The sequence below is a fragment of the Hypomesus nipponensis genome, chromosome 3 (genome assembly GCF_054491055.1).
Source record: "Hypomesus nipponensis isolate SF chromosome 3, ASM5449105v1, whole genome shotgun sequence".
Lineage (NCBI taxonomy): Eukaryota > Metazoa > Chordata > Actinopteri > Osmeriformes > Osmeridae > Hypomesus > Hypomesus nipponensis.
The window spans coordinates 4,010,579-4,024,526 of record NC_140363.1 but is presented as its reverse complement, the minus strand read 5'-3'; positions in this window follow the sequence as shown (position 1 = coordinate 4,024,526).

Here is a 13,948-nt window from a genome sequence, read left to right as displayed (position 1 = left end):
GGAATACAACAAGCCTGTCGTGAGATGCACCCCCCCTCTATTGTCTGTTCTGTATATCCCAGCATCAAATGATTCTTACTGTACACTAAGGGCACTAGTATGAGTAACCTCAGTAAGTTTCAGGCATGTCACACTGTCCTGGTCAGGGTTAACAGGGGGTTCATTGCACTTACATCTAATGGGAAACCTGCCATGAAATGCTCTCCCCTTGCATACGTTTCTATCCTTCTACGCCAGCATTATGTACATTTAATAGCATAAATTGAATACCAATACATGTGTATGTATAGGGTGGACAGGTCTGAAAACAGAATAGTCCATGGTAGGTGAGGGATTATTATGTTTTATTTTTTCATTTATTTCATTTATTTAAACAATAAGAATAATATTTCCTATCTTAAAAAAGGATTTCGATGGTTCTTTTGATGTTGATACATGGTTGATACATTGTTTTTAGTACTTGTCTTTTGTAGGCTAGGCATGTGAACCTTTGGTCCCTTTTCAGGACAGCTGATTCTGCATCAGAAGGCTGTTGTTTTCGACCTGTCTGAGTAACCCAGCCTACGCACAGGCTAACTGCATTAAAATCGCATGCCTTTGAACCTATACATTAGTATGAAGAGCTATATAAGTGAAATACTTTGAACCTGCAACACAAAATACATTTTGTGTAGCAATAATCATGATCATACTGGGTTATATTTCCTCAGAATGCGATGTCGTGGAGCAAGAATGTTGGTTCGCGTATACCGTTTGAATGACGAATTTTAAGGATTTTGTGTTGAAAATAGCATCTGATATTTACACAGATAACAGACATCCTTCTCTTGAATTCAACAACAAAGACGGTATAATGTGAGACTTCTGTCTCCCCTTCTTTTGGATGCAATATCAAGACGAAATCTTTCACTCTTTGAATCGCGCGCGCTCCCGCGAGGGGGTGCCAATCCAGAGAGTCATGCATCGGGTGATACAACACCTGTTTGGATCAAAGTCCAGGGCCTATTTTTACTCCCAGTCCGTCCCTGTCAGTAGGCTACATGGACGGAGGAATTTAATGTCTAATCAGCAAGCCGCATCGACAATCCCCCCGCCCCCCCAAAAAAAAATCTCTCGGATTTTGGTACTCCAATGTTGACAGGTATGCATCGACTCAACATCGATTTGGCTACAGTGCCGGCTGTGTAGCCGAAAACATTTTCTCGGGAGCAACTGCACGGGTTCTAATGACCACACAGCTATTTCATGATTGGCCAGACTCACACACAACAACTTTGAAATAAGACTCATATCACCAGTCCAGTAATGCGCGTCTGGTGTGAACAGCCTTGAGCCAGTCGTAGCCGATCAAGGCACTTCCAGGCGCTTGGCAGCCAGTGTATCCCAGGCGTAAACTTCACAGCCAATCAGAGGCAGCGTGGGGAGCAGAAGCGATTCTAGAATCAGACCTTTAGGGGTGCTCAGCCCCCGATGAGAATGAGACATGAATACAGTACTTGGCAAAAGTGCTAACTCCCCTTGCTAATAACATGCAAACAGGTCAGGGGTAAAGAAAGGTGAGAATGAAACGGTGAACCCCCTGACCCTCTAGAGATGTCTGGGGGCATGCTCCCCCGGAAGAAAATGTATTACATTTAAGTTAAACGCATTAAACAAACGGAATAACCTGTGTTGAACTACTTTAAAAAGCAAAAGTCAAAAGCATCACTCACTGTTAAGCTAACACACATCCAATAGACATAATTTTTTATATTGCATTAAAATTGTACTAGATGTTGTAAGATCGAGCAGTAAACATCTCCCCACTCTGCTTCTAATTTGGCTGTGAGGTTTAGGCATTAGTAGTGACAATTGGTTCAGAACAAATTGTAAAGTTTGGAAACACGGGTAAAATGCTGTGTTGGCCATGGCCACAACCCGCCACGCCCCTCCCCCAAATAAATAAATAAATAAATACAAATTCTCATCGGATCTGCACGAATCACGAAGGTTAGCCATTTTGGTTTCAATACAGTGAGTCTCACCTAAAGGTGAGGAGTTTGCATGCCTGAAATAAATCCCTAATTTCACAGGATAACAATTAATACATCTATTATTATGCAAAATATTGAATAAATAAAAAAACTAAGGACGTCCCTTTCTTCATGAACTACCAGCATCACATGATAATAAACAATAATAATTGTTATTTTTTTATTATTATTTTTAGGGGTGCTGAGATGACATTTAGGGGTGCTTGAGCACCCTTAAGAAGGGTCTAAAATCGCCTCTGGTGAGGAGAGGTTTTTTTCAAAGTCTGCAACACTGAGCAGTCCGTCAACTGAACCGAACTGAAGTTGATCATGGCAGAAAATGTCCATCGGAAAGCAAGCTTAATCTTAATTTTGCTCTCAAAGTGCACCAGATTGATGCGTTTAACTTTTAAAATAAATAAATGTCCTTCCGGGGGAGCATGCCCCGGACCCCCCTAGAGGGTCGGGGGTTCGCAGTATCCTATCACCTTTTTTACTCCTGACCTGTTTGCATGCCTGTAACTTATGGTCTGCACCTCTCTGTCACCAACTGTCTCTGGGGTGGGGGCTTGGTCAGGGCAGTTTCTCAAACTCCTGGCACTATAATATGGACACATGAGACAATGACAAGTTTTGAGTTTGTCTAACTTAAGTACAATACAGCAACAGTTTATCAAATGTTGCACTGGTAATGCCAGTGTTGTCATACCACTGCTTAATTGAGTCCAGGGTATTGCGCAATAGCCATGAACAGATAACGTTTATTTTCCAGCTACAGCTGCAGCTAGCTCCGTTACAGTAGTGGTGAAGGAGTTGGCTAAGGCAAATGCTGGCGATTGTTTATGGCAGATCACAGTGGCTCTGGGCAGATCCAATAGTTTAAAACTCCAACAGAGTACCCGGCTTCAAGGAAGTTAATGCTTGTCAATGAAGCGATCCCAGACCCTCTACAGTAACATTTTGTTTTGGGTTCATCGAAAACAACTGGTTACCATGGGCACACCAGACAATACCCAAATGTAGGCTAAACACGTATTTGGGGTTGTCTCAAAACAACAGCGAAAAGATTAGCGAAGCTGATAGTGGTCATGCTTGTTATATCAGAGGTGGCGGGTTTGATCCCGAGTCGACTCATACCCCCTTTCTACCAAAGTGAACCAGGAGCCAGTTCAGAGCTGGTTCAAGAACGGAGCCTTCGAAGAACCGGTTTGCTTTTCCACGGGCTAGAGAGCCACCACAGAGCCACGTAATTACATCACTGTATGTCTCATCTTTCCCAGCAACGCTAGCGCGGCAGCGCCAAACACAAAGCAGAGCCCGTTTAAAGGCTGTTTATCAATCCGAAGAACGCTAAAGGCCAATTTATACTTCTGCGTTTTTACGGACACACACACAGGGAACGCCCTCTCCGACGAGGAACGCCCTCTCCGAGCCCCTCGGAGAGCTCTACATGCACTTCCTGATTTTCCTGACTATCCGTCCGTCCGTCATTTTACATCCATTGGCTGTAATTGGTCTGTATTAAGAACCGCTTGCGTCAAGGGTGGGGGCGGGGTTGCTGTGACCAACAAGAGAACAGAATCCTTTGACCGCCATTGTTGTAAGTTTTTACAATTCATATTTCAGATAAACAGTACATGTAAATGGACAGTGTAGTTGCTGAAAATGTGCTTATTTTATTGATGAAACGGCTAATTTGTACATTTGCTCCGACTTTTCGATATCCTAGCTAGCATCGCAGTGCAGCGCCACCTACTGTTCTGGCAGTGAATTGCTTTCAGCACGCAGAGCCGTCGTAGTTAATTCGTATAAATTCAACCAATCTGTCTGACTCCGTGCGTGCATCTCTCCGTAATGGAGTCGGAGAAGTATAAATCGGCCTTAAGAACGTGAGGGTGAGATGCGTGTTTTCTTGGTTATTGTACAATACCCTGGACTCCCAGCAGTGTGACAACACTGCATGGGCGTCGCCGCAATGTAACTGGGGGGGGGGGGGTCACGTCCCCCCCACTTAAAAAAAATGTGTTTGGACCCCCCCACTTTTGCAATCAAAATATTAGTGCATGACTGGTCTACTAGTTCAGAGATCTTTCCATTGCTTCACAATCAAATCTGTTCCACTTTTTCAGTAGGGAGAATAGCCATAGCGATAGAATTCCACTCCACGTTTCTAGACAAACGGCATCATGCACGCAGATTCAACTCCCATACTCTTTGATCGACGCATCGTGCTTTCAACTAGCACTTCACACACGACTGTTCCACAGACGAGATGGACATAAGGAGGTAATAGCATTAGTTAGCGTTAAGTCACAAAGATCCTTCTGCAAACATTAGGATTATAGCTAGCTAGATAAGCAAGCTCAACCATTAAAACCATATATCCTCTGAAAGCTTATACCCTCAGGATATTGTCTAATGAGACAAGAGACATGTCGTTCTCTCCATATTAGTATGCTGCCCATGCATAATAAATTTGGTATTGGTAAATGGAGTATATGGCTTTTTTGGGCTGTGCCATTTAGGGAAACGGATTCAACCACCTAAACCATTTATTTTCTGAGAGCTTACATCCTAAGGATGTGATCTGTGTAAAAGACTACAGGTTTGAACACACATTTGACCATTTCTGAACTGTCAAGTCATGCTTTAAAGAAATGCTAATTTTTTATGTAGCCTACATAATTTTTTGGCTTCTAAACCTATACCAATTGTGAATTTGATATGCTGATAACATGATTTACATCTCAGAAATCTTCATATGAACAATCTACATTAAGCTTATTTCAATTATCAATATGAAAGAATGCTCAATGCATCTCCATGTCTCCTGATATAGCTTAGCTGGTTTTTAAAATTGAGAGTGAGTCAGAGGCAAGGGCAGCATGCAGGGGCAGTGGAGACGGCTCTGTAGCTGAGGTGAGTGTTGAAAGGTGACAGGTAATAGTTGAAGATGTCCTATTGCTTATTGGGAAGTTTAGTTTTCAAAATATTTGAATGTCCAGCCCCTCAGTATATGTATAACAACTATGGTAGTAAAAGTTGTGGTAAATGCACCAGAATGCGGGAAATTGCATCTTGAAAAAATTGGTCGAAAATTGGACCCCCCGGCAAAATGTGTCTAGCCTGGTCCTAACCAGACCCTTGTACATTTCATTTGTACAGAGGGTCTGGGATCGCTCCATTGACAAGCGTTAACTTCTTTGAAGGCAGGTCCTCTTTTGAAGTTTAAAACTATTGTAGCCACTCTGATCTGCCATAACCAATCACAAGTGTTCGCCTTAGCCAACTCCTTCACCACTACTGTAACGGAGCTAGCTGCCGTAGCTGGAAAATCAAACTTTTCCCGAACTCCGTGGGGAGGAGGGCCACGACATCATGGCCGCCAACAAAACTCGTCAAGGAATGTTCTTGCTCCGGCTTTAACTTATGGATATTCGGCAGCGTTGCCACAACTGCAGAATTGCTTTGCTTGCATCTTTCTCAGCCGCCATAACTGAACTACTCAAACTAGTGCACGACATTAACGTCATCGTTCTCAGCCACTCCCTCTGTTCGCTGATTGGACCTACAAAAAATGTGTTTCTGAAAACCGACTTCAAAGTCAAACTCCCAGATCTAGTACAGAAGCAAAATTCAAATTGAGCGGAAGTACGTAGGAGGGCAGCGCCAGGCTAAAATGTGTCCCCCCCCACTTTCAAAATGCTGCTGACGCCCATGCAACACTGGCATTACCAGCGCAACATTTTATAAACTTTTGCTGTTTAGTGCTTGTGTATTACATTTGTGTTAAATATAGGCGCAATAGCACATTTGTGTTTGTCATTTCACTCATTTGATAGGATTATGATAAAACGCAGCAACTACTGCACTGAACTGCGATGCTAGCTAGGTTATCAAAAAGTCGGAGCAAATTTACAAATTATTTTCAGCAACTACACTGCCCACTTCTCGTTACATTTTAATTCAGATGCTGATTTACAAGTACCATTTAGCTGAAATTTGAATTGTAAAAACGTTGATCAATGGCGGTCAAAGGATTCTGTTCGTCTTGTTGGTCACGGGAACCACAGCCCAAGCGGTTCTTATTTGGTTCCCAATCTAGCCCAGCGCCGAAATTGTTATTTCCGAACCACGTACGAACCACTTACAAACCACTTTTCCGATTCTCATTCTGTCAAAAGAGAAAGAACTGGTTTGCGATTAAGCACCGGCTCCGAACCGGCACCCAAAATACGTTGGCGGAAAAGGGGTATAAGTGTACCTCGACGGGGACGTGGCCACGTCTGCTACATGTTTTCAACATTTTTAAGTGAAATGGTAAGTAGTTAATAGGGGACAGATAGAAAGAACACCAACCTTCTTTAACTAATCTCCATGGGCTGAAGAAAGTCTTATGTAGACTCAAAGAAGGGAAGCACTCGTGTTCTTGGAAGCTTTCATTGAGTCTCCTGAGAACAGTGGAAATTGTGGCATGGCCAAAACGGAATGCAGCCGTAGCAAAGACATTGGAGGCTGAGGGGTCTGTTGTCGGATCATAGCCCCCATAGGGACCAATGTAATGATCAAAAGCCTCACTGCCAATGATTTTTGGAACATAATCCCTAATGGTAATAATCTGTAAATTACAGAGGACAATAGGAGAGGTTTAGATTCATTGCATGAATTTAAAAAAAATACATTTGTCTCTAGGACACACTGTTAACTGTTAAACAATGACATAGCGTACAAATACAAAAGTATGTCACCCACACGCATGCACATACAATACCTACAGTACATGCACATAATACCATCAACCAACCAATTTCACACTGCTAATGTGCCACACTTGAAATCATGATGGCATACAAACATTTGCGGGAACAGTAAAGCAGCCTCATCAACAAAAATAACCTCATAATGGGTACATATATGTACTGTTGTGAAGTTTGAACGTTTTTAAAGTATATTGAAAATGGACCATCGTAAATGCAGTGTTCCAGGATGTACTGGGAATGCTGACACTTTACATAATCTTCCCAAGGAACCAGACACCTGACGTGCATGGCTGATGTTTTTCTATGAGAAGATCCCTGTGAAGTTCGACACTCATTTACTCGAACTATTTCACCAAAGACAGTTTTAAATCAAAACCTTTGATGATTTAAAGAATTTCTTAAACCCAATTTAGGCGGTTTTCACGAAGATTCTGGCGTTTACCAATGTTCTTATTTGGGATTTGTTCTCAGGTAAGAAGAGAATTTACGCATACCCAAGAGCACTACTATAAACATGTCAGCGACACAATTGAGAGCTGACATGTTTGCCCAAAATAATAAGGTATACCGTTTTTGTCGGTTCTTATTTAAAACTGAATAGTTCTGTCTTTTATAATTTTGCAGCTAATAATTTATTATTTTACACATAATTATGCTTGTTTGTTTTAATAAATACATACTACTACTTACACTTCTGCTCATTTGTAAAGCTCTTTAAATTGCCATTAGTATGAATTGTGCTCGGCCTATATAAACAAATTAGTCTTGCTTTGCCTTCAATTCACATTAATTATGTTAATGTTTACATGAAATGCTGTTTTTGGATGCTTTTATATAGGCCTTAGTGGTCTCCTAATACTGTTTCTGAAGTCTCTTTCCCGAAATTCAGCTTTGGTGCAGAATTATAGCCACTGCGAGTAGTCCCACAATGAGCTTTCCTCAGAACGCGCTGTTTCTGTAGCCTGGCTCTGCCCTCCTACGTACTTCTACTCAATTTGGATTTTGCTTCTGTACTAGGTCTGGGAGCTCGGCTCTGAATTCGGTTTCCAGAAACAAATTGTTTGTAGGTCCAATCAGTGAACAGAGGGAGTGGCTGAGAACGATGACGTTAATGTCGTGCACTAGTTTGAGTAGTTCAGTAATGGCGGCGGAGAAAGATGCGAGCAAAACTATTCTGCGGTTGTGGCAACGCTGCCAAATATCCATAGGTTAAAGCCGGAGCAAGAACATTCCTTGCTGAGTTTTGTTGGTGGCCATGATGTTGTGGCCCTCCTCCCCACGGGGTTCGGGAACAGTTTGATTTTCCAGCTACGGCAGCTAGCTTCGTTACAGTAGTGGTGAAGGAGTTGGCTAAGGCAAACGCTTGCGATTGGTTGTGGCAAATCAGAGTGGCTCTGGGCGGATCCAATAGTTTTAAACTTCAACAGAGGACCCGCCTTCAAGGAAGTTAACGTTTGTCAATGGAGAGATCCCAGACCCTCTGTACAAATGAAATGTACGAGGGTCTGGTTAGGACCAGGCTACTGTTTCTGTAGCTTTAAATGCTAAATGAGGAGGAGAGAGACGGCACCATGCACTAATGTTTACAGTGGATGTATCGCAATGGCTCGTAGACCCGTTGCTGTAAGATACTTCGAATTTGCCCATTCTCATCTGATAACCCTGGTTTGCAGAGCTGCACACTCAGTCACTTCAATGTGGGGAAAGGCGGATATCGCGTGCGCCATAACACGCTTAGTTGTTATGTGGATAACGTTCTGCTGTTGGTGTTATGGCGCACGCGATATCCGCCTTTCTCCACATTGAAGTGACTGAGTGTGCAGCTCTGCAAACCAGGGTTATCAGATGAGAATGGGCAAATCCGAAGCATCTTAACTGCGTTACAGAATGTGTATTCACACACATATTTGATGCTATCTACCTTTACATTAGCGACAGTACCTCAGCTGATAGCTGCAGAGCTAATGTTACCAGATTCTAAGGGTAGCAAGCTAGGTAACCATATAGTAAGCAACAAAATGCTATAGCGTTAGTTGACTTACTTGTCTGAGGTTTGTAACTGGACCAAGGAGTACTGATCCAGAATCTAATTTCAGACGGTCAGCAAAGCCAACTATGTATTGGCTCAAGTTAAGGAAACAGTGGTGGCTGAAATGTTTGGCGCAGACATGCAAAACTTTGAGAGGTTGTGTCGGTGCATTTCCAGTGAAAAAAAAATTAAGATAGGCTACTGGTTGTGCAGAGGCTCTTTGTGACGTCACAAGAAGCAGATTTTCAAACAGAGCGTTTGAGCCTTCATTTTCTCAAAGGCGGAGAAGAACACCCAGGGCTTGGTTTACACCTATCGAACATTCTAGCCACTGGGGGACCAAAGGCAGGCTAGGGGAACCCATATTAACGTTAAATAACCTCCTAAAGTGAAGTTTTCATGTCATGTGACCTTTAACGGGGAATCTTGCCATCCAATAATAAGTGACTTATCACGGTTATAGGTAGGCCTGTTCCGCACACTAGGACTACACCACCCAAAGGTGTATTATTGTTGCTGCAAAACTTTGCAGATCGTGCCCTGAGGAGGGAACGCATCTTCCGTGACCATACCAATTTATTTGCAGAATGACAACTACCGTATTTCTTCAATTATAAGCATTGTGTACTATCGCCCTAGATTAAACGCTGCACCAAAAAAATCTGAAAACGGTTATTTAATTTGTTAAATTTATACACAGTATTTATTACACAAGTAAACCACAAGTGTACTATAATTCCCTCGAAGCACTGGCAGACACAGGTGGCTTTCTTGCTACAGGTTTATTTGAAGCTTGTTTTCCAAATCCACCATGAAAACGAGAAAACAAAGACCACATTAGCTTAATATTAACAGACAATGACATGCACAGCATGTAAATAACATTCACCGAAGTAAAATACAGACACAAAACAACATACCTCGTTGGCTGCATGTTGTACACAAGGGAATAGAGGTTTCCTTAGATGGCTAACATCAGCTATAACAACCTTAAAGGGGTGATTGACTGTTTTTTGGGGGTATTTCACACTGTTCCTTAAGGTCTCTGAATAGGGTATGTAACATTGGTTGGGCTGAAAATGGCCCGGGTGCTGTTCTATGCCCCCTAATACATCCTGGGGAAAAAACGCTAGTTTTTCTCCTTTTAAGGTATGCTCATGAATATATAGATGAGCTGCGCGCTGGTTGGTTGGCTTACAACGAGTGAAGCTGCGGAGCAAAGACGCAACACGGCCAACACTCACTGAAACAAGAAGGTGAAGACTTTAAATAAAAACGTACAAATAAATCTATTGTGTCTACACAACACTGTTTTCAACATATTAGAAAACAACTGACTAGAAATTATTACGTTAGTTGTTTCCACTTCTGTTGTCGAAGCAAACAGGATTGCCTTAGTTGGATAACATTAGCACTACAGCTTACCAAATAAACTATCGTGATTCAATATCTAGTACCCGCCTTTCTCCAGTTCTTTCAAATAGATAATCTAGACAGGCGTTACAGCAATAGACTAGACTGCTATTTGTTTTCTGGATATTTTTTGGGAAGCTTCCCTTCTAATGCAGACTACAGTGAGTCTAGCTAGAGTCATTTGCTAAGTAAGGTATGTTGATGTGTTTAAAAATGTATTTAGCATTGTACCTATGCTAGATACAGGAGACTTTAGCATTGCTAATAGGCTAACTGTTAGTTACTTACAGCTTGCGTTTGTGATGAGCATATGGTCGGAACAGCACCTCTTCAGCAACAGCTTCCTTCCAGCAAATCCTTCTTTAAATTGTCCTTGGTTTTCAAAACTGTCTTTGGTGAAATGATTTGAGCAAATGCATAACTGATGGTCGAACTTCACAGGCATCTTCTCATAGACAAACATCAGCCATGCCCGTCGAGTGTTTGGTTCCATGGGAAGATTATGAAAAGTGTCAGCATTCCCAGTACAGCCTAGAACACTGCATTTACGATAGTCCATTTTCGATATACTTTAAAAACGTTCAAACTTTCTACTTTGTTGTTCGCTTGGAAGTACACAGAGCAGCGCACAGCTAAACTAGTGTCTGAGATCCAGGGCCAAAACCCAAGAGGACTGGTCTGTATGTAAATGTTGGGCAAGACAAAGGCGATACCTTATTTGTGACGTCACAAATACAACGTCTTCAAAACCTATCATTTTGCAGCTGCAGTTTCAAGTTGTGAGACTTAGATCAGAAAGAGGTTTCAATGGACTTTGAGGTTCACTGTATGTTCATTTTACCCACCGAACTGTCGTTATCCAACTATGACAAGGTAAAATCGGTTTTGCAATCAATGATCCCTTTAAACTTTCATTGGAGCATTAAATTGTCTGTGTTTTGCTTGTTGTTAGCTTGTCAACTCTCACTCACAAGTGTTCCAAAGTCTCAACTTGAAGGCACTGTACTCTTACAAAATAAAGTAACTTAATAATACTGAATGCAATTATATAATTTTAAATTATGACATTGGTTGAAAACAAATGATACATTATTATAATGTAATTGCGACAATTAGATGTACAATATAGCGAGGTAGCTGACTTCACCACTTGCAAATTCACCTTTCATCAGCCCCAGATTTGCGTGCTACACATCTGTTGCTGCTGGTGAATGCTTTCTGCACAGCTTTCTGTTTAAAAGCTAGTGCAAGAACGTTTCAGCATGCTGCTTCAGATTTTCTACACAATGTAGATATGTAGGCTTTTACACTAGGCTTTGTGTTTGACCTCCTTGCGTATTCTTTATTTGTCTATGGCATATTCACCATTGTTACAATTCGCGAAATCTCTCTTACTAATTAAACGCCGCCCTCAAATAAACGCTGCACCAAAAATTATTAACTAGAGTGAGGTAATGCCTGGAAATATCAAACTGAGGCTTGAACGTATGGACCAAGCGATAGCAAGGTTGATACGGCAAAGCCGAAAGGTCGAGGTTAGTAAGTTGTTTATTATATGGCATTTTTAGCTATTTTTATTTTGTAAATGAAAATAAATGGTAGGCTAATTGTAGCTAGCTCTCAAGTCTTCTCACGGTGTGTTTCAGGTGTTGCCTATCACCCAATTACTTTTGATAAAGCGGACAACACGGTTCTGCTAAAATGGCTTTAATTCCAACACAAATAACGAAAGTTAACAATTTCTTCATCGCTGTTGATGTCTTCCGTATCATCTGGATAGTAAACTCACCTGACTCCTCGATATCGCTCATTTTGAAGATTATGTCAGAGGAGGGCAATAATAATCCGTATCAGACCGCAGACCGGCGATGAGGTCAATACACGGCTGGCATGACTACCGATTAGAGGAGGTGTCCTGGGTGGGTCGTGAAGGGATGGTTGCAAAAATTGCATTCTTTTCATGAAAAGAAGAACAGTTTCTCTGCAGTAGAGATCTGCCTACCACTACAACGGCATACACAATTTTAAACTGTGGATTTGTACTTGGGTTCTGTGGGCCTGAGCTGGGACAATTGCGTTGGGATTACAACTGATGGTGCTAGCTGCCTGCGTGACTGGCAGGCATTTGGAAGTGGTGAAAATAATTCTTGAGAGGGCACCGAATGCATCCTGGAACCATTGCTTTCTCCATCGGGAGGCATTAACCGCAAAAGACATGGTTCTAGTGCTTGATTGCACGTTGAAAGATGTTGTAAGAGTGGTGAATCACATTCAATGCAGTGCCAAGAGTAGCCGGTGTTTCAAAACTCTGTAAAGACCTGGGTGCAGAGCACTTGCAGTTGTTTAATCACAAGTTTGCTGGCTGTCTAGAGGAAAAATGTTGACTCGGTTTTACGAATTGAACAAGGAAATAGCAGATTTCCTCTCTGAGACTAACTCGCTTTATGCTAAGCTGTTTGACAGTAAGATCTGGCTGGCCCACGTTGCCTATCTTGTTGATGTGTTTGAGCACCTAAACGCACTGAACTTATCTTTGCAAGGGAATAGGGATGGGAAGATTCACCGATTCGCATCGGTGCATCGGCATAAAAGTTCACGATGCGATGGCCCGGATCAAAAAAGTGTGCACCGGATACAATGTGGGATGAAATCGCGATGCATCGTTTCTAACATCTTTGCATCGGTATAATCCGATGTATTTATATAGAATGATGTGTATGCGAACACCTTTAGTATTTAGAAATTTGACTAATGATTTGTGACCATTAATTTTATAATTAGTTAGTTTCTTAAGCACGCTCTTATCTCCACTGCTGTCAGTGGCCGATTATCGTGAAGTCTCTCGGCAAAGTTTCGCGCGAGTTGGAGGCGTGTTCGGGCGAGTGTTATCATGGCGGAGGAAGAGTTACACGTTACTACAAATTGCAATAAATCCAAGGTTTGGCAACACTTCGGATTTTACAAGAAAGCTGGGCAATTTGACAAGACCCATGCAATTGGCAAGATATGTTGTGCTGCTATAAAGTACACAGGCAGCACGGCTAATTTAGGTTGTCACCTGAAGAGGCTACATGGTATTTGTGTGGAGACGTCTGCCTCCCCCTCGGATTCAGCTGGCTACTGTCAGTGGCTAGCTCCATCGGTACCCTAAGCAAGAATAGGAAGCTATTTTCCGACAAAACAAATCCCTGTTGTGTACGACAAAGTAAGACGAGAGATAGCTGAGTCATTGAGAAAATGTTTAGGGAAAAAGTAGGACGTATGAGTTCAATTTAGTGTGTTGTATTATGACAGTGTTTACAGCAGCTTGTGACTGCCTGTAATAGTTTACCCTTTTTTACATTCAGAGAACACATACAACAGGAAAGAAGGACTGGTTTAAGGCAAGGTCCAGGCCTGATGTTATTTTATCTATTGTCAGAGACTTTTAATATGTGAAATAAAACTTTCACTTGTTTAGTTAATTGACGATTTGCAGTCTGACAAAGAAATAAATCATAGCATAAATGTACATCAATATACACCATATTAAATTGCATGGCATCATATTCCCTTTGCATCGCATCTCATTGAATCGCATCGTGTCGAATCGCACTGCATCGCAATAGGGGTGAATCGTATCGTATCGCATTAGTAGTTGCTTTTATGTATCTTTAATGTATCGGATCGTTGGCAGTGCATCAAAATGTGTATCGCATCGTCCTCAGTGATGGAGATGCACATCCCTACAAGGA